We start from the raw sequence: 27385 nt of genomic DNA, 5'->3' as shown, positions 1-27385 counted from the left end.
CGCGATGCGTATTGGTGGTCTGTAGGACCCTATCCCTGGAGGCCGGCGGCTCCCAGCCCCGGCCGGCCGGGTAGCGAGGGGACCAGGCCGCTCTGGCCCTTCTCCGGGGGTGCTGGGCGGCCCCCGGTGCCGCCAGGGGGACGGCGGCCGGGCTTTCTGCGTGCGGAGAGGCCGGTGGAGCCTTACCGGTCAATGCGATTCAAAAAGGGAACCCGGGCAGGATGTTATCCGCGGTTTTCTTTCCAAGTTAGTGCAACTAGATCGGTACTGTGTGCTTTATTAGTAGTAAGAAGTTCACACATAACTTTTGTTCGGATCACAGAAACACTGTATTTTCTGGGTGGAAAGCACAGAAATATAAACAGTAAAACAGAAACCATCATTGATCCCACAGTTCCTACCGGCTTCAGTATTTACCTTCTTTGATATTCATATTGCACCCGCTTGCTGATCTAATCGGTAAGTTTAGATGTTGAACCTCTCTGACTAAATGAAAGCAATCCCTTTGTGAAGCTCTCCCCCTCCCCCCTTTTAAACCTGATTGTCTCTGAGCACCAAAGTTTGGGTGTCTGGACCTTGCTGCCTTCTCAGGCCCCGGGGGTCCCCTTTGTAGTGGGTGGTGTTTTCCATGCCTTCTGCAGGCCGGAGATGGAGAGAGAAGCCGGCAGTCAGCTAGACCACTGGCTCAGAGGAGATTGGCTGTGGTTTGGGTTCCTTGCCTTGTAAAAATGAAGGTAATGATTCTCAATCTGCTTCTCAGGGGCACCATAAAAATTAATGGGTGGTTTGCAAAGCATTTCGACATCCTTGCATCGACAGCGGCTGTACTTTGAGGGGCTAGGAAGCATTTCATTCGTGTCCTTTGCTTTCGTCATCAAATAAAACAGTCTACCTCCCACCTGGTCATCCCGACTAGGAGACGGGAGTGTCCAGTGGAGTCTGGAGAAGGTTCCCGGCTCCCTGCTCAGCACTGGCTTTCCAGGCCGAGTCCCTCAGGAAATGGGGCTTGGGAGGCTTGGAAGGAGACAGAACCCCCTTATCCGTCTCCCCTATCTGCTTTATGCACATGGGCAGATGCCCAGAGTGTAAGGGGGCTTTGGCATTAAAGCCCCAGGGTTCATAGGCCTGATGCCGAGGCCACGCTGATCTGAGAGGGAGCAGTTAGTTCTGGGGGAAGGACTCAGACAGTGAAAACCCTGGCTTCCTAGGCATTTGTTTTACGGCACTCTTGTTTACCAGATGAACAATGACCCGCTCAGATCTGTGGTGCCTGAGAAACTCCTGTGAGCTTTAATTTTTTTCCTGTTGTCCCAAGACTCTGGCACCATGCTTTAAGGAGCCTTTGAAAGCAATTGGGAGGGACTCGGATCATTTGTTAATTTCAGATACTAAAAGCTGGAGCCGGAGCCATCTGAGGTGCCACACAGGTTGGCTTTTGTTCCCCTGGCAAAGCAGCCGTGACGGAAGCGCCTCTCTGTGTAGCAGGTCTGGAGGGTTCCAGTTTGTCATTTGATAGTTTCATTTTTTTTTTAATTGTCACTCCCACCAACACTTTGTTCTGCCCAAGGGCTAGGAGCTGAGCACAGTCCAGACACAGGGGGCTTTCCGGAAGGACCCAGAAAGTGGGCTGGACGAGTTACTGATAAGTATCCTTCCAGGCTCCTGGACTCTTAGTGTTGTGCCCGGAATGTTCTCTGAGTTAGGAGGAAGGGGGAGTCCTGGATTTTCTCCTGTGCTGTTTGCTAACTCAATTTCTAGTCACCCAGCGGCCTGGAATTGTTTCCCTGCAGGCTGCTTCAACAGACTTTTTTCTCATTCTAATGGTACTGGTGTGATAATAAGATATGCTAATAGGAACGAGGTTGACGCCCCTGGGTCCTGGGAGGCCGCTCCCCTGTTTAAATCCTGGCTTCCGGGCCAGTTAAGTGTGGGAAGGATGTGTGCGCTTCCTTCTTGCAAGGCAGGAGGCCACCTGGCTTCCCTCAGCTTCTTAGGGGAGCCCTTGGCCCGAACAAGGTGAGAAGCCACTTCACTGGGCCCTGGCTGACCTTACCCCAGCTGGGGGCAAACCACCGTGGCTCCCTGTTTGAGGAAACAGGCTTGTGTGTGCCTTGTGGGGTTGGGGCCAGCCACGTGGGTTTTCTTTAGCTTGGTTCTTTTCAAATTCAACACCTGAATTGGGCCACGTTGCAATTTTTCTCCTGAGAATTGGAGTCAGTCCCCTGAGATGTGTTTCCTAAGGCCCTGGAGATGAGCACTGGGACTGCTTTGTCCTGAGGGCACCGCCTGACAGCCAGGAACTGGGCAGCTAAATAGACTTTACCCTGACCTCAGGGCCAGGAGGGGAGCCCGGAGCAGTCCAGTGTTGACACTCAGCTTTCTGCAAGCTGGATCCTGCCTCCCCGCTGCTTGCACAATAGAAGCCCCTCATTCTGCCTTCACCCTCCAGGGAGAGAGTGACAGAAAAAATAATTCAGCAAGCCCCTAAACACCCAGCTACTTACCAGGGTCTTCCAGGAAGCCTGAGCCTGCTTCTCCATGGGCCCTGCGGGCATCGTGTGTTACTGGACAGCATCTGATGCATTCAGGACCAGAGTCTGGGGGAAGGATGTTGATACAAGAGTGTGTGATGTGATTCTAGGAAGGGTGAAATTCTTTACAGTTCATCACTGCCTCCCATCTGCCAAGTGTACAAAATATCTTCCCAAACCACTGGTAAGCAAATATGGACTTGTAAGTTGAGATTTGGGGTGTTGTAATGTGGATCCCTTGGGCTTCCCAGATGGCACGGTGGTAAAGAATCTGCCTGCCAATGCAGGAGACACAGGTTCGATCCCTGGGTGCCATCTCTGGGTCAGGAAGATCCCCCTGGAGGAGGAAACGGCAACCCACTCCAATATTCTCACCTGGGAGATTGCGTGGATGGAGAAGCCTGGCACGCTACAGTCCATGGGATCACAGAGCCGGACACACCTGAGCACAAAACAGGGATTGCTTGCTAAGGGTTTGTGATGGACCTGATCCAGCATGCAGACTTTAAAATCCTCACAGAAACTGTGAGGGTTTCCCTTTTACAGGAAAACTACCAGAACTGAAGTCGCTCCTCCAGCCTTATTGTCCAGTAAGTACTCGAGCTGGGATTTAAACCCGTACCTGCCTGAATCCAGAGCTCTTCATCACATCTCCCCGCGTGCCTAAATGAAAGAAACAAGTCACACCTTCGGGAGCGTGAAGACACAGGCATGGAAATAGCAGAGTGCCTACCTCCTTTAGACAGTGATAACAAAAAGGTGGTGAAATCTTCAAAACCTGAGAAATCTTTGCAGCCTAAATGGAAGGCAATGCGTTTGCACCTTTGTCCCCCAGAGGGCCATGCCCTTGCACCCTGTCTACAAGGTAAAGTTTGAGGTATTTGGAAGATGGTGATTTTGAAGTTGGGGACAGCTCAGAATCTGCTCTGAAGTTTGTCCTTGTACCATGAAAAGAGGGTATTCTGGGCAGATGGGGTCACTAGAATAAGATTAAGATTATAGGAAGGCTGTTGAGTAAATGTAAGATAAGTTCCACCTTCCACTGTACAATCAAATAAAGGAGACACTAATGAGATTAGTCTTATCTGCTCCATGAAGCCTCGTCTTCAGGGAACTCTGAGCTGATGCCTGGTAGTCCAGCTCTTCTGAACCAATTGAAAAGAATCCTTTCCGTGAAAGAGTTTTTGTGGTTCCAAATTCTTATTAAATCACCTTCTCCACTCTCCCGCCCCTTCCCTGTTCTCCCAGCCTGCTTCACTGAGGAAAACGCTGCCCCATTCTCATGAAACAGGGAAGCTTGCTAAGGTCTGCAGGCATAAAAGGAATTTAAATGTTTCCTTGGTCTCTGAGCCTGAAGTGTGCTGGTCAGCTTGCTCTCAGGGGAGAAACAAAGAGCCTTGATGCAAGCATCTGCCAACTGCCCTCGTGTACATCCTGCCTCCATGGCTGAGTTCAAGCTGCCAGTTGGGTCTGGCAATATTATTATGAAGTATCTGAAGATCTGTGTAGCCAGGAAGAGTGGGCTCCAGCTTGCCTTTCATTGCACTGAGCTCACCAGCCCAGCCCCCTTGTACAATGGGTGAAATGGTTACCTGGCTTCTGCTTGGACCATGGCTGCCCGGGAGCTATATGTTCTGAAAGGATTTGGATGTCGCTCAGTAGCCTAATTTGACCATCAGGAGCCGAGTGCTTCTAAACTCAAGGCTCCTATGTGTATGCGTGTGCACACAGTCATGTCCCTGTGGACTGTAGCCTACCAGGCTCCTCTGTCCATGGCAGTTCTCCAGGCAAGAATACTGGAGTGGGTTGCCATTTCCAGGGGATCTTCCTGACCCAGGGATCAAACCCACATCTCCTCCACTGGCAGGCAGATTCTTCACCTCTAGTGCCACCTGGGAAACTTTAAAAGCTCCCCAGTGGAATCAGCTGGAGAAGGCAATGGCACCCCACTCCAGTACTCTCGCCTGGAAAATCCCATGGACAGAGGATCCTGGTGGGCTGCAGTCCGTGGGGTCGGACACGACTGAGCGCCTTCACTTTCACTTCCCACTTTCATGCATTGGAGAAGGAAATGGCAACCCACTCCAGTGTTCTTGCCTGGAGAATCCCAGGGATGGCGGAGCCTGGTGGGCTGCCGTCTATGGGGTCGTACAGAGTCAGACACGACTGAAGCGACTTAGAAGCAGCAGCAGTGGAATCAGCAGTCTGATGTGTGTCCAGGATTGAACTCCACCAAGGTAGGGAATTTGTATAAGAAGGAAACTAGGGACTAGGAGTGGTCAACTCTGTTTTTGAAACCAAGGAGTTGAACCGTGTGGAGTAAGGGAGACAGAGCTGGCATCCACAGGGCCTTCCTAGGATCGTACGAGGGGAGAAGGGAGAAACTCGATGGCTGAGGGCCCTTTAAGAGTCTGAGCTTGGTTGCACATAAGCTGATTACTTTTTCGCTATCATAATTAGCAGTCAAATTATTTAAAATGTAAGTGCTTCCTTGAGAGGCAGCAAGCGCGTGGGAAGGAGATGGGCTGAGCCAGGCTTGTGAGCAGCTTGGGACCAGGAAGGGGCCACCAGGCCTGAGACGCAGGCTCAAGGAGACATCTGTCTCGTGTGATACAAACGCAGGGTCAGGGAGCGGCTGTGTGAGAGGGGCTGGCTGGAGGCTCACTTCCTTAGAGTCGAACCATCACCCTGGAAGAGCTCACTGCAGACTTGAGTGGGGAGCAGGCCTGGGAGCACCCCTCTCAGTCACTCCATGATGACAAGGCACCCAGGAGGAGGTTGGGATGTGGAGGAAGGGGTCTGGGAGCCCAGCACAAACAGGACAATTCTGGGTCATGAATGATCAGAGAAGTAACACCTGGAAGACCAGGGGCCCCTGGTTTGGTTTGTTAGGACCGTGTGATTGTGCTCCTGAGGAAGATTCTAGAAAACCAAGGACGAGACATGTAGCCCACAGACACTGAGTGTTAGTGTCATTTGAGGATGTCAAGGCAGGAAGGACCTGGAATTATGTCAGAGGGGCTGGGATGCTGAGGCTGTGGAGGCCTGGTGGGGGCGCTGAAGGGAGGGGGGTAGGACCAGCACAGAGTGATGGAGGTCCAATGAGGGGGTGAGTGGCCCCGGGGACTGTGAGGGCAAGAGGTGGGTGTGAGAGGTTGTCATGGGGACTAACTCTTTAAAAGACTCCCCCTCACGCCCTCCTCCATGCCTTTTCATGTTGCACATCTGCAGCTTGTTTTACCAGCCTTTTTTGGGGTAAGGGGGACTGTCCTCATTTGTCTCCAAGACCCTGCTCCCTGAGTCTCCTCAGGGAAGCCTTTTCTGACTGCTGAGGTCAGGAGCTGACCGCTGCTTCCTTGCTGTCATCCCCCTGGGCGGGGCTCTGCTGGACAAGGGGCTGCACTTTCTTTTTCTTCGCATCCTTGCTGTACAGACAGCGCATCCTGTGAACCAGGAGGGAGCAGGGTGGAGACCAGGGCAGTGATTGCCCTATAGCCATGAAGTAGCGATACTGCTGGTCTCTTCTTATCTTCACAGCTAAAAATTATACCAGAGGAGGAAAGCAATTCCTTTGAATAATAATCAACTGACTTGAAATGCTGCCCAGCAGTCCCTTCACAGCTCTGCCCTTTGCCATCTCACTTACCCCAACTTCCTGCCTTTGTTTACCTGTTCGTGCTATCACCCTTTTGGAAAGGATTTTTAATTTTTATAACTTTAGGACGCAGGAAGGTACAGCTCTTCCTCGACTTCAGATGAGGTTATGTACTGATAAATCCATTGTATGCCGAACATATTGAAAATGCATTTAATACATCTAAGCTCCCCAGAGTCGTACCTTAACCTTCCCTAACTTCAGCATGCTCTGAACACTGTTAGCCCACAGTTGGGCAGAGTCATCAAACACAAAGCCTGTTGGGTAATGAAGTGTTGAATAGCTCACATAATTGATTGAATATGGTACTGAAAATGAAAGACAGAATGATTGGGTGCAGAATGGTTTTGTGTCTGTTCTTGGCCCCAGTGGTCACACTCTGCCCTGCCCAGCATCACGGAAGACTGTGAGACCCACATACACTAGCCTCAGAAAAGAGCGGAATTGAAAATCTGAAGTCCTGTTTCTACTGAGTGCATGTTGCTTTCACAGTCTGGTAAAGTCAAGAGATGTAAGTCAGGTGCGCACGCCTGTGCTTAGTCACTGAGTCACATCAGACTCTTTGGGATCATAAACTGTAGCCTGCCAGGCTCCTATCCATGGGATTTCCTGGCGAAAATATTGGAGGGGGTTGCCATTCCCTTCTCCAGGGGATCTTCCCGGCCCAGGGATCAACTCCCATCTCCTGCCCTGGTAGGCAGATTTCTTTACCACTGAGCCAGCTTGTTCAGTCACTAAGTCGTGTCTGACTCTTTGCGATCTCATGGACTGCAGCCTGCCAGGCTGCCCTGTCCTTCACCACCTCCCGGAGTTTGCTCACACTTATGTCCAGTGAGTCGGTAATAACATCCAATAAGTCAGGGACCATCTGTAAATGGAATGTGTGAAAAATGCAGCTTCGTTTAAACATTCGAAAATTACCCTGAGAATCGTTGCTTTGACAAGTGGTGTCAGATGTTTGTTGTGTGTCCCTTAGAGAAGTGGAAAATAAAACCTCGCGTTTGAATTTAACTGGGGATGATGGCTGGAGTCACTGTTCTGCATATAACAGTTCGTGTCAAGCTCTGGGCCAGGCCTGTGAGCCAGGGCCTCTCCGAGCAGCAGGTGGGGGTGACGACAATGGTAGAAAGAGTCAGCTGCTCTGGTCCGCTCTCCCTTTCCCTCCCTGTCATCCTGGCCCAAATCTCCTCTGGCAGAAGTTGTGGGTTTTTTCGCCCTTGTGGCTTTAGAAATCAGTGTTTATGACATCTTAAGGAGGGAAACTTTATTCTGGTTTTGTGCTGGTCCGCAGCCATTAGGCTATTTCACCTTTCTGTCCTGGATTAGGAGACCGAAGTTTCCCATTTTGATCACATGTTTCTTTTCGGTCAGTCAAATATGAAACAGTCTGATTTGCACAACTGAAAGTCATCAGGGGAGATTCAGAAATGAAGTGATTGACCATCCATCATGTTCTCCTAAACACTGTTTTTTGTTCCTGAGGCCATTGTCAGGGCAGACTGGAATGTGACAAGTTCCTTTTCTCAGGCGTGTCTCCAGTGGTCTTTGTTGAGATCTATTTTATCCTGGGTGATGTCATGAGCTTCCAAATCCCACACACCTGTCTGTGTTTGCATCTTTGACTTCTGTTTGCTTCTGGCTTTGACCTTGGACAAATTTTTTGACTTCTTTGAAGCTAGGCTTTCTCACCTGTAAAGCGGTGTTGGTGCCACTTAACTTCCCTGTCTGGGAGATTCTCATGTGGAGAAATGGACCTTACTGCATCACCCTCTCTTGTGCTTTGAGCCCCATACCTGTCCTGGGGAGGTTTTCATGACTGTGGCCTTTGGGGTCTTGTGCACACTTGCAGATTTTTTTTTTAAATGTTAAGTAGAGATTTTGTGTGATGCCTCACCATCTGAATTAAACAGGAGTGCAGGGGTTTGATATTATTTAGATATTCAGTCTGATGTTTAAAGAATGTGTTTCCATTGTAAGTATTGATATTTAAAGATAATGGTAAGTGGCTAAGGATTAGAATCCCCAGTCTTTGCTCTGTCTCTGAAATTCCTGGTGCAGGAAGAGAGGTGAGGGATGGGGTCAGCAAGTTTCACTCCAGTCTGAAACCTGGAGTGGAGAATGGTCCTGGCTTGTAGACTGGGGGCCCCAGCAGCCAGTGGCTGCTCTGTGCCTCTTGCAAGAAGGCCTGACATGTCCTCTCTACCTTGGGGGATCAGGGAGGGAGGTGAAGCATCTAGTGTTCAACAGACATCTTTTCTAGATATATGAATTGTTTCAGGAAGAGTCTTTTGTGATTTTTCATTCTTAAAAAAACTGTGTCCACTTAAGGTTTTTTTTTCCCTTCCTCAAGTAATTATGTGTTCATTTTAGAAACGGTGTGTGTGTGTGTGTGTGTGTGTTTTAGTCACTTGATTGTGTCAAACTCTTTTTGACTCCATACACTATACTTCAGCAGGCTCCTCTGACCATGAGATTTCCCAGGTAAGAATTCTGGAGTGAGTTGCCATTCTGTTTTCCAAGGGATCTTGCCGACCCAGAGATCGAACCTGGGTCTCCTGCATTGCAGGCAGATTCTTTACCATCTGAGCCGTCATGGAGCCCCTTTAGAAACATTAGAAAATGCAAGAGAAGAAAAAAGTTCACAGTGGAATTCTGCCACTCAGGGTAACTGCTCTGGGCATTTTTGTGTGTTTCAGGTAATTTCACATGTAAACCTGCTGCTGCTAAGTCGCTTCAGTCTTGTCGACTCTGTGCGACCCATAGATGGCAGCCCACCAGACTCCCCCGTCCCTGGGATTCTCCAGGCAAGAACACTGGAGTGGGTTGCCATTTCCTTCTCCAGTGCATGAAAGTGAAAAGTGGAAAGTGAAAGTGAAGTTGTTCAGTCGTGTCCGACCCTCAGCGACCCCATGGACTGCAGCCTACCAGGCTCCTCCGTCCATGGGATTTTCCAGGCAAGAGTATTGGAGTGGGGTGCCATCACCTTCTCTGACATGTAAATCTAGATCCTTCCAAAAGCAACAAGATGGTGAAGTGGGAACTTGGTTTTTTGTTCACTAGATGCCTGACACATAGTTATCCTTCAGTTAGTCCTTCCCTGTTGAATGAATACGACACCTTTTACCAAAAAAATTGTTGATATACCTTCAGATCAATAAGTAGAGATTTGCATCCTCAGTTTTACTGTCAATCTCTTAGGGGATGCACCCTCTTAACAAGTCCTTGTTCATAGACAGTTTCCAAATTATAAAAGTTACTGCAGTGAACATCTTTCAAAACATGTAAGTTTTTTCTTCCAATGATTTTCTTTTCTTTTATTCTTAACTTCTATAAAGAACTTCTAACTTTATTAATGATTGGGTGAAGGTATAATTGAAGGAGGAAACAGCAACCCACTCCAGTATTCTTGCCTGGAGAATCCCATGGACAGATGAGCCTGGTGGGCTACAGTGTATGGGGTCACAGAGTCAGACACAGCTTAGCTACTGAGCACACACAAAGACATAATCGCTGCTCAGAAAAGCATGTGCAAAGGGAGTGGCATCCGGGAGAGTTTCTCTATCTGTTGAGTGAAACTTGGTGAACTTTGAGATCCGTCTCAGCCTCTCTGGCACTCCTTTGCAAGGAATTGATTTTTTTTTTAATTAATGTAATTATTTATTTGGCTGCACCGGGTCTTAGTTGCCGTACTCGGGATCTTGAGTTTCAGCATGTGGAACCCAGTTCCCTGACCAGGAATTGAACCCAGGTCCTCTGCATCAGGAGCCCAGATTCTTAGCCACTGGAGCACCGGGGAATTCCTGGGGAACTGATTTCTGACCGACCGGGTGCTCACTCTACCTTGTGAGTTTTGGCAGGCAGGGGCTGGGAGTGCTTATCACGGTTTTAGGGAATGTACATGCATGCCAGTTTCAGAAACAGTACCATATGGGGACGTCGTGTGTCCTGAAGCCCGGGAAATGTTTCTGTTGGACATCTTCAGGGCCCTCTCCCCGCTGGAAAGGGAAGCGGCTGATGTGCATGCATTCGGCTTCAGGAGCTGCCACTTGGAGCTCCCCAGGCTCCTGTCGCTATGGACCTCAGGAGTGATCCGTGGGGCTGTCTGCGTCCCTTGGGGAGCTATGACCTGACGGACTGCCCTTTGATCTAGCACACGGTGATGGCGCAGACTTGATTTCTGAGACCTGTGGGTTCATTAAGGGCAGAAAGTACTTAATACCTTCCACTGATGGTAAGGCCGTAATTTTGATTTCTAGCTGTGGTCTGGCGTCACAGCACTTCTTCCTTCTGGCAGGAGGGGGATGCTGAGTTATGGGCGGGATATTGGTTGGCCCGTGTCCTGAGCGTGGTTTGCGGGGGACCTGGCTGCCTCCTCTGTCTTGGCGCCCGGGTTCCCGTGAGTCATTGTCCACTCAGCGTAAGATGAGGCGGCACTTTTCAGGCTGGCCGGGAGGCAGGAGGACTGCTCTTTCATGCTGGTTATTTGTCCTGGCTGCCAGGCCCACCTCATGGAGTTTGAGGGGGTGGGGAGCCCCTAGATCGGGCTTGAGAACCAGGCCCTCTTGTAACTCATGCATTTCCTCCCTCACTGTGAGCCAGATTGATGAGGGGGTGGGGATGGAGGGGATGGAAAGTCCACCAGGGACAGCCTCTGTGCCGGGAATTGGCTGCCAGTGTCCCAGGAGAAGAGGTCAGGACTCCCCAGGTGTGCTGGAGGTCAGGACTGGCTCCCCACAGAAGCCCTGCTAAGTGGGGGCCCCAAAGGAATTGAGTGGGAGCCCAACGGATACTTATGTGTGGCGGGCAGTTGGGTGAATGCCAGGAACTAATAGAGGTGCTAGTTTTCTGGGAGCATGCAGAGAGGATGGGAAACGCGGGTGGCAGGCGTCTGGAAGGGTGGGTCCTTCAGGTCATCAGTCGGCTTTGAACTTTTATCTCAGGCCACCGGGAAGATGATGACAAGGAACCTGACTTGCAAGGGGTCCAGAAGCTGAGCAGATGACCATGCCTCCCTGCTCACATCCGTGATCCCCCGTAGCTACCTGGGGGTCCCCTCCTGTTGCTCCACTCTGCAACCCACGGGGGGAGCCATGCCCTTCTGACCTACTGTGAGAGTATCGTAGAATCATCCGGATGTTTAAACGACCACCCTGGACAGTTTTAAGAGTGACCTTCGTTACCCAAATGACACTTGGCAACTGGGCCTGCTGTCAGATTATCGAGTCGTAGCATCTCGTGTTCCAGAAAGGAGAAGGTGCGGATCAAGATGCAGAGGCTGCTTGGATAAAACGACGTGGGAGGGGCCCGGTGAGACAGATCCAAGTGCCCCGCCCTGGTCAGTGGAGTCCCTGGCCGTTTCTGAGCATGGCTGTCCCCCTCAACCCCGCGCTCACCAGGCCTGGCAGTCATTCCCCTCCACGGCCCCCTTCTCCGCCCCCCTTGAGTTGGTAGCCACAAAGGTGCGGCTTTGCTGGCCTTCCAGAAGATTTCTGTGTTTGACCCAAATTCACCTGGCTAATCCTGTGTCTACTTTCGGGGAAAAACTTCAGTCCCACCTTCTGCGCCAGTCAGACAACCCACTGTTCATCACGCCCTCAGAGTAAAGCCATTCCTTTATCAAGGTGAAAAGGGACAGAACTAAAAGCTGGACAATGATGTCATAAATAACACTTTTTTTTGGTCACTAGTGAAATTGTCAAGAAATTGGCCGCTTGCTAAATGGAGGGTCTGATGATTATTCTGGGAAGAAGCAGGGCTATTTTGATGAGCAGGAACACGCAGAGCAGAGGGTGACTCCCATGGGGACTGAGTGTTGGAGGGTTGTTAGTAACAGGTGGGCAAGGCATTCAGGACAAAGTGTCGATTTATGGCTTAGCAGACCACTGTAAATTAGGCATTATGGGAAAATCTTGAGCGAGTGTGACTTTGAATATGTCAGGTTGCTTGCGGTTGTCCTTTGCCTTCAGGTTTTACTGCTGGGAATTGCAAATAGACAGCTCCGTAGAGCTTGCACACCAGGCTAGCCGGAGTGTACAGAAGTGGTTTGGGTGTGAAAACTGATGGGCCGGTCTGGGGTGGTCATCTCCCCATTCACCTGAAACCCCCTTTGTTGTCCTTAACAAAAAGAGTATACTGTAAATTTAACATGTTTGGGGGAGAAAGAGGAGAAAAGGCAGCTGATATTTGTCAAACAGATAGAGGCATTCAGTATAACAGGTGCCCTCACTTTTAATATATAAGATCCTTCTAAAAGCCAGCAGATTTCCCTGGTGGCTCAGATGGTAAAGCGTCTGTCTGCAATGCAGGAGATCTGGGTTCAATCCTTGGGTTGGGAAGATCCCCTGGAGAAGGAAATGGCAACCCACTCCAGTACTCTTGCCTGGAAAATTCCGTGGATGGAGGGGCCTGGCTGGCTATAGTCCATGGGGTCGCAAAGAGTTGGACATGACTGAGCGACTTCACTTCTTCTAAAAGCCAGCAGGGTAGGTGGCTTTGCTCACATCTTCCAATGATGAAACCGGAGCCAAAGAGGGTAATTATTGTGTCCCTGGACACAGGGAGTATCCAAAAACCCAAGGGAGTAAGCTGTTGTATGTCGTCCTCATGCCTGGATATTATCCAAGAGGGTTATTTATCCAAAGCATGAATGCCAGGCTCTGCATGCAGCTGTTCAGTTGTGGAAACGTACACTGTTAGAGTGGGAGGATTAAGTGCATTGAAAATGACCCCAAACCAGACATTGCCCTGGAAGACGTTCGTTCACCAGCACCTGTCAGATCAGCCGTGCTAGCGTTCTCACCTGGACCCCACGTGGCGCACTGCTCGCTTCCCACCCACTTGAGCTCGTCCTAGACCCCGGCATCGTGTAGTAGCAACTCTTGCCTCACATCCTGCATTTGAGGATGCCTGTGCCTTGACCCCCACTTAGCTTCCTTTGAGTTACAAGAATACTCAGAAACTTCAGAAATAAGTTCTTTTCGTTGATGGCAAGTAGTGCTGGAAATCCCATGGACAGAGGAGCCCTGGCGCGCTGTAGTCCCTGGGGTCGCAAAGAGTCCGACACGACTTAGCAACTGAATCCGAGACTCTAATTAGCCCTTATATGTTCAGCTAAGAACTAGTGCAGTAGGGGAACCTCTCACGGGCTTGGTGCCCCTGGTTTTCCTGCCTGCCACCCACGGAGGAGCCCCACTAGACTTCCCTCCGTCAGGTGAGGGCACCATCTGGTCCCCTGTGACCCATCTGAGCACAGCTGAGGGAGGGGAAGGTGGGCTACGGTCCACCAGCAGGTCTGGGGCTCTGGTTATCTTGGTGATGACTGATGGAATGTCCCAGTGCTTGATCTCAAGAGGGAATTTTTGAAAGTAGCAACATCAGTAGTACCACTGGTGGTGGTTACAGTTGTTTTTCTGGGATGGGACATCCCAAGGAGCCACCTGAGTGCCTGGAGCCAGGTGAACCCCAGTGCCATCCCTGTTGTTTTTTTCCAAGGCATCTCTTCTTTTAATTTTAAAATACTCTTTAACCCAAGAGTTCTTAAGTATTTAATTTTTTCCTTGTCTCTTTCCTCCTCTTCCTTCCTACTCAACTGGAGTCAGCGATGCCCTGTGCAGCTTTCTTCTTTAGGGGGTTTTGGGGTTTCCAGGTTGCTTCTCATGTTCGCAAACGCTCCTTGGATACTCGAGCGACAGCTGTGTTTTCTCCAGGACACGCACGTGAACGTGAATCAATCAGATTACGTTCATTGATTACGTTACGTTTCACGCGGTGGCCAGAAGGTGCTCTGGTCGCTGCGCTGTCAGAGTCAAGGGTCGGGCTCCGTTTCCCGACGGGACTGTGTTCCCTGGATCAACCCTAACAGCTTCTCTGTATATATGAGCTGTTCTGGCAGCTGATTGGATCTTTGCATCAATCAGGAAATGCTCTCCCGTATGTGTTCAGTGTTTGTGGCCTGAATTTTGCCTTTCTCATCGTGCTTTACTGTCTTCCCTCCGGGGTCATTTTCAGATGTGTGTCTCATGGAGTCTAAGTTTTTCTTCTTCCTGGGTCAGTGGTCCTTCCTGGACGTCTTATGTTGGTAACAATCATACGCTTGGTTCCGTCACTGCCTCTCCCATGAAGGGTTTGCTCCTTCTAGCCTCCCTTTGAGTGTGGTTTGGAAGCTAAATGACCTGAGAGCGTGGCCCTAGTTACCTTCATTGAAACGGAGGACATTTCGACGGGAAGTGCTTGGTGCGTGTCGAGAGCCGTGTAGGGACTCAGGCACTCTGCGGCTCCCCGGGCAGAGCGAGTGTTTCAGCCTAGATTCCTCCCCGGGTTCCCTCTCCCCAGGGCCCCGGGGCGCTGTGTTCCCCCGGTGATGAGGCGTCTGTGATGCTGCTGTGTTCTCTGTGGCGAGGTTTCTCTAATGAGTCGGGGTTTGCAGCCTTGAGTGTGTGGTTTGATTTTGTGTGCCTTGATGCTTAAGGACTTTCGGGGTCCCCCTCCCCAGCGTGCAGTCCCTTCTGTGTGCCCGGGCAGTTGTGTGTGTCACGTGGACTGTGGGCTTTGATGGGACCCCGCAGTCACGTGACCCTGGGCACTGGCCTCAGCTGTGCCTGGTATGGTTCTCTGGCCCGCGTCTGCCTGGGAGGCCGACCCCCTCCTGTTCTTCCCGCTCACCTGCTCATCCATGTGCTTTGCAGACACGCCTGGTGGCTTCAGTGCGCTAGACGCGGTTCAGCAGTGCCCTTTGCCCTTTGCCAAGAACTGAGAGCAGGAGCTGACCGTGCTTATTCTAGGCCTGCACACTTTCTAGGCCTTCCTGGTTTCACAGAGCAAGTCTGGCCTTTTCAGCCCAGCACTGGGTCTGGCAGGCTGTCCTTGAGCTTTCTGTCTCCAGCCTACCCTTTTCTGCACCGGCCCACTGGTCCCCGAGATGCCACATGGTGATGCCCCAGTGTGATGTGTATGGACCCTTCTCCACAGGCCTTGGGGATAAATGTCTCACAAGGACACTCACACACGGTGGCCCTGAATGTCTTCCTGTTTTTGTTCCAGCTACATTGGTTAGACATACTGGTGATCTGAAACTTAAAACATAAACATTCAAAAAACTTGGGGCTTCCCTTGTAGCTCAGTTGGTAAAGAATCTGCCTGCAGTGCAGGAGACCTGGGTTCCATCCCTGGGTTGGGAAGATCCCCTGGAGAAGGAAATGGCAACCCACTCCAGTATCCTTGCCTGGAAAATTTCATGGACAGAGGGGCCTGGAGGGCTGCAGTCCATGGGGTTGCAAAGACTCAGGCATGACTGAGCAACTAACACTTATATTATTCAAAAAACTAAGATCATGGCATAAAACTAAAGATTCAGAATACTAGGATCATGGCATCCGGTCCCATCACTTCACGGCAAATAGATGGAGAAACAATGGAAACAGTGACAGACTATTTTCTTGGGCTCCAAAATCACTGCAGATGCTGACTGCAGCCATAAACTTGCTCCTTGGAAGAAAAGCTATGACAAACCTAGACAGCATATTAAAAAGCAGAGACTGCCAACAAAGGTCCATCTAGTCAAAGCTATGGTTTTTCCAGTAGTCATGTATGGATGTGAGAGTTGGACTATAAAGAAAGCTGAGCAACGAAGAATTGATGCTTTTGAACTGTGGTGTTGGAGAAGACTCTTGAGAGTCCCTTGGACTGCAAGGAGATCCAACCCCAGTCCATTCTAAAGGAAATCAGTCCTGAATATTCATGGGAAGGACTGATGTTGAAGCTGAAGCTCCAATACTTTGGCCACCTGATGCGAAGAAGACCCTGATTATGGGAAAGATTGAAGACAGGAGGAGAAGGGGACAACAGAGGATGAGATGGTTGGATGGCATCATGGACTCGATGGACATGAGTTTGAGTAAACTCCTGGAGTTGGCGACGGACAGGGAGGCCTGGCGTGCTGCAGTCCATGGGGTTGCAAAGAGTCGGACACGACTGAGCGACTGAACTGAACTGAACATTGGTCAGAACAGCCACCATCACTGGTGACTGACCCGGACAGCATCCTTCCTTTGCTTCTGGACTTAAGGCAGGCCTTGGTGAGTCTGTGTACCTGGGCTGGGCGTCTCTCCTTCTCTGAGCATCAGATTCACCGGGAGGGTTGCAGTCTTGCTCGGGGCCCTCTGTTAGAGTCAGTCGACCTCAGGCTGAGCCCCTGCATCCTCAATTATAGAGGCACCCTAAATGACCCTCTGCGCAGCTTCAAGTGACCCCTTTGGAACCCATGTATTGAACAGTATGTTCCTCAGATGATGGTTTTTCAAAAATGTCAGTGTGCCTTACATTGTTTTGTTGTAAGAAAAGTACGTGCTTTTGTAATCATTCCAGATACTACTGTCGCCTGGAGAGAGGAGAGTGAGTCACTCTCCCCCACTGGGGCCGGCTGCATCTCTGCTTCTGACGACTCTCCCGGGGCGAATTCCATCAGGTTGTAGATTTTTCTTCGGACCTGTGTCACTCAGGGTTCCGCTTCTGTATCCCCAAGTGAGGTTTAGGTATAATTTCCCTTTTTGTTTATCACTTGGGGATCAAGATCACTTTTTGCCTCATAAAGCAACTGGCAAGGGGACTTTTTTTTTTTTTTTTTTTCTTTTGAGAAACTGCTTTAGACTTATCCTGAGTGGAATCAGGTGGCAATGGCAAGGATTTAGATGGTGTGTTGTGGCAGGGCACTGCCAGACACCAATTTCAGAAACTCTGTGAAGAAAACAAAATAGGCCACTGTATAGGACCTCCCTCTCTTTTTAGAAATTATTTAACTTGTAGTTTTTTAAAAACAACACATATAATGTAAAATTTACCATTTTGACAGTTTTTAAAATCATACAGTTGATTCATGTAAAGTGAATTCACATGGTTGTACAGCTGGTCTTCAAAACTTTTTCAGTTTCCCAAACTGAAACTTACCCAGTAAACCTTGCCCCGTTTCCCCTTCTCCTCTAGCACCAGCTGAGCACCGTCATTCCACTTTCCGTTTCTGTGGATTTGACTCTTTCCCATAGCCCATATAAGTGGAATCATATAGTACTTGTCTTTTCTTGTGACTGGCACTTATCTTACTTAGAATATCCCTCAGGTTTCACCCGGGTGGTAGCCTGTGACAGAACTCCTTCCTGTTTAAGGCTGAAGGACGTTCCGTTATATGGATGGACCACATTTTGTTTCCCACCCATCCATTCCTGGACCTTTGGCTTGCACCTCTTGGCGACTGTGAATGATGCTGCTGTGAACACAGGTGTGGGCAAGTCTCTCTCTGAGAAGCTGCTTTCACTTTTGGATAGATACCCAGAGGTGGGATTTCTTCTCATAGGGTAGTTTTGCTTTTGATTTTTTGAGAAACCCCCATACTCTGTTCCCCGGCGGTGGTACCAGTTTGCATCCGCACTGACTCCGCACAAGGGTTCCAGCCTCTCCATCCTCATCCACACTTGTGACTTTCTGATTTTTATACACAGCCAGCCTAAAGGGTGTGAGGTGACATCTCCTGGTTTTGAGTTGCATTTCCTTCTGATTAGCGGTATTGAGCATCTTTTCATATGCTTATTGGCTAGCCTGCCCTTTTTAAATGGCATTCGTTTGCTTAGATTTTTCTGTAAAGTGTTTCTGAGGAGGCTTTTTCTTCATACTCCTGGTAAGATGAAAACTCAAGTGAATTGATAGAGATTTCATGCTTTGACCCATGCAGGTGTGCTGGGGGAACTTATTTTTGAATAGACCATTTAGAAGGAGGAGCTCCTTGTGAAAAGGAGGATCGCTGCCTTCACTGTCCCCCGTCCCCTGCCTTCATCCCAGAAAGCCACTTGCCCCTTTGCAGGCTGTTTAAAGTGTTCAAGTGCGTTCTGATGAAGGACACCTGTAGAACATGGTTGTCACCCTGTCGATTTGAAATGTAAGAACTGAAGCCACTCAGTGTCTCTCGCTAGAGCTTCCCCGTGGCTCAGGCAGTCAAGAATCTGCCTGCAATGCAGGAGACCCGGCTTTGATCCCTAAGTTGGGAACATCCTCTGGAGAAGGGAATGGCCACCCCCTCCAGTATCCTTGCCTGGGAAATCCCATGGACAGAGGAGCCTGGCAGGCTACAGTCCTTGGGGTTGAAAAGAGTCAGACACAAGTGAGTGACTAACATACCATAGTATGCCTCTAAGGAGTGGAGGTCAGTTGTCTTTTCTGTTTGTTTCTAAGTGAAAAGTGAAAGTGTTAGTCACTCAGTCCTGTCTGACTCTTTGTGACCCCATGGGCTCGCCTAGCTCCTCGTCACTGGAATTCTCCAGGCAAGAGTACTGATGTGGGTAATCATTCCCTTCTCCAGGGGATCTTCCCAACCCACGGGTCACACCCAGGTCTCCTGCACTACAGGCAGAATCTTAACCATCCGAGCCACCAGAGAAACCCACCCACATAGAGTATGAGCCATTCTCGAAGCGCTTTCCCCAGTCTGGTTTGATAGGTGTGATTTGGAAAGTTAGGCTGATCCTTGCAGAAGAAATATTTACACTTATCTCAGTGGATGAGCTCCTCACCTGCCTGAGGGAAGGTCCTTTAGAAATTCAGGAAAGCCATGAACTTGATTCCACTTTGCTGCCCTTTATTTTTTTGAGCTCCAAAACCACTAAAGATGATGACTGCAGCCATGAAACTAAAAGATGCTTACTCCTTGGAAGAAAAGTTATGACCAACTTAGACAGCATATTAAAAAGCAGAGACATTACGTTGCCAACAAACGTCCATCTAGTCAAGGCTATGGTTTTTCCAGTAGCCATGTATGGATGTAAGAATTGGACTATAAAGAAAGCTGAGCACTGAAGGATTGATGCTTTTGAACTGTGGTGCTGGAGAAGACTCTTGAGAGTCCCTTGGACAGCAAGGAGATCCAACCAGTCCATCCTAAAGGAAATCAGTGCTGACTGTTCATTGGAAGGACTGATGTTGAAGCTGAAACTCCAATACTTTGGCCGCCTGATGCAAAGAGCTGACTCATTTGAAAAGACCCTGATGCTGGGAAAGATTGAATGTAGGAAGATAAGGGAAAAACAGGATGAGATGGTTGGATGGCATCACCGACTCAATGGACATGTGCTTGAAATAGCTCCGGGAGTTGGTGATGGACAAGGAGGCCTGGTGTGCTGCAGTCCATGGGATCGCAAAGAATTGGACATGACTGAGTGACCGAACTGAACTGAAAACGCACAGTATGTGGGGCGGGTGGAGTGGGTGGGCCTGTTGACACGCACCCTTGGCTGACAGTTATCCTGAAATGCAACTCGGGGTTTGCCAGTCCCCCTGGGAGCCCAGGAGTTCCTGGAATCTTTAGCTGGACTTGGCCCTGAGGCTCTTGCTTTGAGGGGTAGGCCCTTCTACTGCTCCGGGAGGCAGGAGCTCTGTTCCCACGCTGCAAGGTCCAGCCTCCTTAGCTCAGAAAGGGCGAGGGGTTTGAGCCCAGCCCAGCTGCTCTGTCTTCTCTCTGCCCCTCACCTTCCCTGTTCACAGGCAAGTGTTGGGGTCCCTTTTGGCTGCTGGGGGGGGAGGAAGGGCAGGAATTAGGTGGCTCTGAGTCGGTCTCTGCACCCACCCTGGGAAAGTAGTTCATCCTTAACTGTGCAGGCCCGCCGCGACACGTGGCGATTTATGATGGGGATAATTGTATAACTTGCCCGATTAGAGGCGCGTGTGGAGCTTGCCTGACTCATGGCTCAGCCCCGCCCGGGGAGCAGTCGAGCTGGCCCAGCCGGCAGCTGTCTGCAGCCCGAGGGGTTGGGGATGAGGCAGGCGGTGACTGGGGCGTGGTGGATCTCTCTGGATCGGCATGGCGCAGAGTTGGATGGACGGCATCCAGCAGCTCCATGCTGGAATGCTCTGCCCAGGGAAAGGAGTTTGGTTTGGGTTGAGTTGCTTTCCCCTAAACGGAGTCCTTCTGGCCTGTGAGCACTAGGGCAGCACCGTGCCCACGGCTGCTGCCCCTTCTCACTTTTCACAAATGGAGAAGCTTCCCCTGGGGAAGCTGAGCCACATCCCAGGGCCCACTGTGGCCGCCTTCCTCCCAGACATGGCCTGCCCCCAAGCCTGGGGCCCCCTTCCATCAGGGCCTGAATTCCATCCTGGAACAGCTGTCACCTGCCCTTGCCTGGAGACTCATGCCTGCCCCTAGAATCCTACCTGTGAAGCAGGCATTGTGAGCGTCTTCACTCAGCGTTAGGGGAAACCCGGGGGCACGAAGCAGTTCCCCTGAACTCTGAGGGTCAGAAATCAAACAAATGTGGTTTGACTCGGAGCACCCCCCTTCCCCCGACCACCTCCCCACTTCTCGTCCTGAACGAAGCTAAAAGGGGATGAGCTTCTTTCCTCCTGAGTCATCCTCGGGTGCCCTCCAGCCCAGCGTTTCCAAGTCCTGTGCAGATGGCCATCAGTTCTCCGAATTGACTGAGGACCCCAGAGCCCAGGAGTCCAGGGCTGAGTTCGGCGTCAGGGACGCTGCATGTCCTCCATACGGCTGGCATCTCCGAGGCTGGGGGCCGAGCTCTCACCCAGAGACCCCTCTGAAAGATGCCTGCAGACCCGGGGGACCTCCTCAGATAACCCATCCATCCCTGCAAGGGGTGGGGGGGGGGGCCCTGCTCACCTGGCCAGGTATTGCATAAAGGCCCGAGCGAGTGGTGTCTGGGCCCTTCTATAATTTTTTTTTTTTTTTTTTTTTTTTTAATAAATACAGGCCAGGTTATCACCTCTGTTTATCCAGCCTCTCAGGCTGTAACTTCCTATTGATGTTCTAGTCAGCGGACAGTTCTGAGTCTAACCTGAGTCCTTAGGAGGGCGGAAGGCAGAGTGTGTGACTGAGCAGCTTTTACGTACAGCTGCCTGCAGCCTTGTGCTCTTTCACTGTTGCTTGTTTTGTAATAAATAGAGGAGCTTATATTTATGCCCTTCCCACTGGCAGCAAAGAGGGAGGGAGTAGCCTGGAGAAGGGGGTTAGTAGAGGTCAGGCCAGGTGACCAAGGTCAACATCAACAGTGGCAAGCCGTGTGGACAGTATATGCCCTTGTGCGGGGTGAAGAGGGCACCTCCCCAGCCGCCTTCCTCCCCAGGATCCACAGCCCCAGTCTTCACCCTGGAAAGAAGCAGACACACCCCAGCTGAGGGGCAGTTACCCAATACCTGCCTGGTCTTGCTCAGAACCGTCAAGGTCACTGAAGACAAAGAGTGCCTATGGAATTGTCACGGTCCAGAGGAGCCTCAGGAGACAGGGCTGAATGTCGTGTGATATCTGGCAGGGATCCTGGGATGGAGAAAGGACATGAGAGAGAAACTCAGGGAATCTCAGGGCTTCCCTGGTGCCTTAGTGGTAAAGAGTCCACCTGCCAATGCAGGAGATGAGGGTTCGATCCCTGGGTCTGGAAGGTCCCCTGCAGAAGGAAATGACAGCTCCAGTACTCTTGCCTGGGAAATCCCATGGACGGAGGAGCCTCGTGGGCTACAGTCTCCGGGGTAGTAAAGGGTTGGACGTGACTGAGCCGCTAAACAACAACAGAAAGGGAATCTGAATATAGAGTGAACTGAACTAAAGGCCCGTCATCATTCATTGGCAAATGGGCCATCCTAATGGGAGATTTTAATAATAGGGAAGTCAGGTGTTGGTTGGCATATGGGGATGCCTTGTCTTATCTTGACAACTTTTCTATGCATCCAAATCCACTTTAAAAGGAAGTTTGTTTTAGAAAAGAGACAAGACGGTGGCAGGGAGGGCCGCTGGGAGGCAGGGCTGCCAGGGCGCGGCTCTCAGGCCCTTGGCTCTGGTTGGTATCTGCCGTCGGCGGTAACCGTGGCTGGAGTCCAGAGGGTGCTCTGCAGTGCGGGCCCGTGGTTTTGGGCGGCCCCCGCCAGGGAGGAACCCAGGCCCCCTCACCTTCTGCCAAGCGTGGTGCCCACCCCTCCAGGTCAGGCGCTGGCCTGTCTCCTCCAGTCAGCAGGCTCTTTGTTCTCTCCTGGAGTAGACTTTTAACAGTGAGCTGCTCTCCAGGTCAGCGAGGAAGCCAGCTTCCAAACACAAAGCACAGGTCAGCTCTGCCAGGTGAACTTGAACTTGAGAAAGGCAGCGGAGCAGCGGGAACAGTGGGGCTGTGTATAAACTGCCCTGCAATTCCGAGTCTGGAACATTAGGCTGGTGAGGAGGGGTGGTCGGGGTGGCTGAGGGCCCCAGTAATCCTGTTAGCGGAAGAGGGGATGAGTCGGTGAAGTTGTCTCTCCTCCGAAGGGGGCTGACTGCAGCATGCATGGCTGCATCGAGACATCCGCTCCTTCAGGCATCTTCTGCTGATGCCGAGTCAGCGCTGGGGGAGCAAGCACTGTGATGTGCCCTGCACCGGGAAAGTCACTGAGCGCACACACAGGCATGGAGGCTCCGGCCCCCGCACTTGAGCTTGTAATCTTCTTAGTCCAGAAGGCTTTCTTAGGGGACTCGGCTCCGGAACAGCATGGGGACAAATGTCTGTCTCCAGCTGGACCTGCCGTCCTCTGGCCAGTTTTCTGTGCCCAGGGATCGCCGGGGACAGGGGCAGTTCTGAGCAGCTCCTGGTGATGGGAGGAGGTTGCTGATGTGGGGACCGCACGCTGAGTGGCAGGGGGCCTCTGTCTGGGCTGAGATTCAGCTGGAAAGACACAAGGGGGCGTCAGGTGGGAGGAGCAGAGATGGCAGTCATCCTGGGTGGCCCTTATGTGCACACATTGGTTCCTCATCGCAGGGTAAATCCTGGAGCACTTATGTAGCGCCAACTGTAGGCCCCGAGCTTTTCTAAACGCTTCACACATACACTCCCCACAACAGCTTGTAGGTTGGGGGCCCTTTTTTTAGAGATGAAGGCAGGTCTGCTCCCAGCTCAAGGCCCTGCCAGTGGGAGGGCATGGGAGTGATGCTCCTGGGCCCCAGGCAGCCCACCCAGCCTGGCACCTCCTCGGGTGGGACAGCTGGAGTTTCCCAGCCAGTGTGTTTACACAGACAGGCATCACCCTAGAGCTTAGGGTCCCTGAGCTGGGCGAGCTCCTGGTGTTGGGAGCTTCTGGGGCCGCCCTTCTCTTGACAACTTCTGGACCCAGAGACTCCCGCGATGGACATAGAGCGGGGATGGCTGCTTCAGTGACCACCCCCACGCCCCACACCCGGGGACCACTTCCCTGCTGTCGGAGCTTTCCAGAAGGTTCTCTCTTCGTCACTCTTACCGCTCAGGTGCGCAGATCTGAGACTCTGCACGTTTGAGTTAACACCACCGCATTCCCCAGCCACCCTGGGAAGAAACCTCTCCAGATTCCTAATGTGCTCAAGGTGTGTTTGAGCCAACTCGTTTTCTGGTCCTTTTCAGCTCTTCCATGCAAGCAGGCTGTGCAGCTTGTGGGGCGGTTTTCTACAGCCGGCCTGATCTTTAGGTCCTGGGCATTCCCCGTGTCTCTCCTGGCCATGGGACAGGAGCCCCAGTGGCAGGGTGGCTGCCTTGCCATGGCCCTGGGGGCTTTGCTCCTGTAGCCAAGGGCAGCTTCGTCCCCTTCAGGCGATGTTCATGGTTTGCACTTTTTGCTTCTGTCGCTCCCTCTGGAAGTGCTTTGCACTCATTCAACAAATATTTGAGAGCCTGCTGCACCTGGGAGTATGGAGGGGGCAAAGGACAGAGTCCCAGGCACAGCCCACTTTCCATCCGTGGGCAGCAGTGCCCAGATACCCTTTCCCTAGGGCCCAGGCCGAGCTGGCATGCACTGGGCCGTGTGCTCACCGACCAGGGCTGCCCTGTACGCTGAACTCTGGCTGGGCCCCTGCGCTGCTGCCAGCCGCGGTCTCGCCCATCAGCCCGCGTAGAAGGTTTCTTTTGTTCGGTGCTATTGGCATGATTGAATCCATTGCTGTTGCCAAACAGGATGTGGTCTGGGTGACTCCCAGCTTCCAGCAATCGAAGGTTCTTGTTTTCCACTGCCTGGAGAGGGACAAACCCCATAACCACAGGGCGCTTCGGGGGCCCTGGGGGGAGCCCTGGGTTAATGAAGAGCCCAGCACGGCAGCGTCTGGGACCAGCATCTTTAATTGCATGGGAGGGAGGGGGAGAGGTGGGGCGATTTCTTACAGTCATAACCCAGCCCAGGAGGAGATGGCTTCCAGGTGAGGCTGGAGGCCTGTGGGTTTGGTTTGGGAGGAGGGTTTCTAGGTGGGGCCCTCCTTCCAGGTCACAGCTGGGCCACTTCTCTGCAGAGCAAGGAGATCGGGAAGGGGGCCGCCTTTTCCCCAGGCCTGCAGTGCCTGTCCTTACCATTCCACTGGGTTATCAGGGGGCCAGGCCATGTGGTTCCTAAATCTTCAATGCATGTGTGCGTGCGTGGTTGTGTCAACTCTCTGCAACCCAATGGACTGCAGCCTGCCAGGCTCCTCTGTCCATGGGATTCTCCAGGCAAGAATACGGGAGTGGGTTGCCACATCCTCCTCCAGGGCATCTTCCCGACCCGGGGATTGAACCTGCTTCTCTTAAGTCTCCTGCATTAGCAGATGTGTCCCTTACCATTAACACCACCTGGGAAGCTTGTAGATACAAATAACACTTAAATATTTGGGATGAATAGAAGATGGCAGAAACAGTGACCACTCATAGAGACTGGTATAGCTTCTCCCTTTCCATAGTTTTCCCCATTTTTTCTTGCTGGATTGTAGGAGTTCTTCGACTTTTCTGGAAAATAAGTCTTTCTTGGCTGTGAGCATTGCAAATATTGCCTCCTAGTTTACTTGCCCACACGTGCTTTAAAAATCCAATGAGGCACGTTCCGAATCCGTCCTGGCGGATAATTTACAGAACTGTTTTCCAAACGTTCCTCGTTCGGGCCGGTGTGTCCTTGGTCTCGGCCAAGGCATCGTGCCTGGGAGGTCATAGGTCCAGCTTATTGTGATGACCCGTCACTGCCTTCTCTCACTTTCTGTTCCCTTCATGGATCACCCGCAACCCTCCCCCCGCCCCGGGTCTGGGAGTGCTTTCCTGCACAAATCATTTTGGTTTCTTAGTCATTTTGGGGAAAATTAGTGAGTCAGCCCAGGACCTTGGGCCTGGGGCACAGCCCCTCCTGGCCAGGCAGCTTTAAATCTGCGTTTCTTTGTGGCCCCTGGAGGTGGGAGCTTTACTAAAGGAATGTGGGGTCTGGGGAGCCTGGATGCAGCCTGTTTAGAAGGAATGCATTCCTGGAGGAAGTTAAAATTAGAAAAAGCAGTTACACTTCCTGCCATTCAGCCGCAGTTGGCTGGTGTTTGTTTGCACAAGGATTCTTCTGGTAACAATCTGGGGTCGGTTTCTGGTGGAATATGACGGTGAAGTCATGGTTTGCGGGATGGAGGTGGTCCGTTTCCATGGTGATCTTTGTTGTTGAAGTCACTGCTTTGTTTGTGAATTCTTGGAGAATTGTGCCAGCATGGAAAAATAGTCTTGAAACAACTCCTTTTTATGGCTAGCAAAAAAGATTTTATTTTTTTTTGCGAAAGCTCTTGAATGGGAAGTTGATACTGCGGAGTGCATCTGTTTGTCAGTGAACCCTGGAAGGAGTGGACCTGGGCCCTTGCGGGGGCTTGGCTCCCCATCGCCCCGCCCCCTCGCAGGGAGGCCACCTCTCCTGGTGGTGAGGCTTGGACTTCTTGGGGAGCCCCCTGTGACTCTCTGACTTGCGTAGGTGGGGAGGGGGACATCCTCCCACGCCATCTCCAGGATTAGCAAATAAAAATACACTGCACCCTGCCGCGGTTGACTATTTGGAACATACTTAGGATAATAAAATTTTGTTGCGTATCTGAAATTTAGATTTAACAGGGTGTCCTAACACCCAGACCACATCTGGCTTTTCTCTGTGGTCCTCGGTCTTGCTCTCGTTGGTGCCTGAGCCCCTGCCAGGTGAGGAAGGGACATCGCCTGCTTCTTGCTGGTGGGCCCTGTGGCTTCTCCAGGCTAATCGCTAGGGGCTTGGACACTTCCTCTGGAAGGCGCTGGGCCGGCTGCTCTCACCTGCTGGCGGCGGGCTTTCAGTCTGGCAATCATGGTGCGTGCCGCCCGCGTTCCATGGATGGAGAACATGCAGGAGGTCTCGAGTTGCTCACGCACATCAGGGTCCTTCCGCCTCGTCACGCCACACCCAGAAGCTGGAGGGCACAGGGGAGCTGGCCCGTCATCTTCCCTGGAGAACAGATGTACTCATCAGAAGCTCATGTTCACAGAACCAGGGGCATCACCAGCCCACTTCACTGGCCTGCCCAGGAGTGCCATCCCTTTAGCGGAGGTAGGCAGCAAGCATGTCACCCAGACCCGGAGTCACAGGTCTCTTGGTGGGAGTTGTGGGCCACCACTGGACCTCGAAGGAAGAGGGGACATGTGTGCATAGGAGTTTTCTGGTGGGGGGCTCCCCTTGCCAGAGTGAAGGGAGGTGGCGTGGGTGCTAAGGAGGCCGGTGGGATGGGGCCACGCTGGGGAGAGCCCTGAGCTGGGGCAGGGATGCCTGGCCTCAGGTGGGCTGGTGCCAGGAGGGAGAAGGGCACTTTGTGTTCATGGGCAGGGGAACAGTCGCTGAAGGTGAGGGAGCCAGAGGATGGGTTCAGTGCAGATGCAGCTGGGACCATCTAGGGAACAGCTGATTGTTTGCTCCAAGATGGCCAGCAGATCATAGCGGGCAGGGGGGCTTCCTTTTATGTTCAGGCACCAGGTGCCACTGGTGGAGCTTCTTACCGTGCGCTCCGTGAAGCAGGAGGCAGGGCTGGGCGCAGCGCTGAGCACCACAGCTGTTTTCCTGCCTTGTGCTCCATACAGATACGCTTGTGAGAGACACAGGGCTGATTCCTTGGGGGATTCTATAGCAGTTCCCTGAGTGCTTGCTGCGTTCCAGGTGGACAGCGTGAGGTCTTTGCCTTCCAGGAGTCTTTCCTCTGGAGGGAGAGAAAGGAAATAAATGGATGATGAAGAGTGTTGGGAGTGATCATTGAAGCCGGGTAGCGGGATGGGCAGACAAGCTGTGCTGTTTTAAGAGGGAGTGTAGGCTCAGAGGCTTCCCAGGTGGCGCTAGTGGTAAAGAACCCACCTGCCAATTTAGGAGACACAAGAGAGGTGGGTTTGATCCCTGGGTTGGGAAGATCCCCTGGAGGAGGGCATGACAACCCACTCTAGTATTCTTCACC

At 51.7% G+C, this 27385-nt stretch overlaps 1 protein-coding gene across 3 annotated transcripts in view; it reads left to right on the top strand.

Annotated features, from left to right (window-relative positions):
• The window catches only part of SH3BP4 (SH3 domain binding protein 4), a 98832-nt gene that overhangs the window by 847 nt on the left and 70600 nt on the right, over window positions 1-27385 (top strand). Inside the window, exon 1 of one of the 3 annotated variants that reach the window (XM_060399190.1) lies at window positions 135-26496. The exons of the other annotated variants lie outside the window; for them this stretch is intronic. The gene's annotated coding sequence lies outside the window, so the exon portion shown is untranslated. Of the gene's footprint in view, window positions 1-134; window positions 26497-27385 lie in introns of those variants that run through there. 3 annotated transcript variants of the gene reach the window in all.

Source organism: Ovis aries, chromosome 1, assembly GCF_016772045.2.
Source record: "Ovis aries strain OAR_USU_Benz2616 breed Rambouillet chromosome 1, ARS-UI_Ramb_v3.0, whole genome shotgun sequence".
Taxonomy (NCBI): Eukaryota; Metazoa; Chordata; class Mammalia; order Artiodactyla; family Bovidae; genus Ovis; species Ovis aries.
This window is presented reverse-complemented; position numbering and strand designations above follow the sequence as displayed.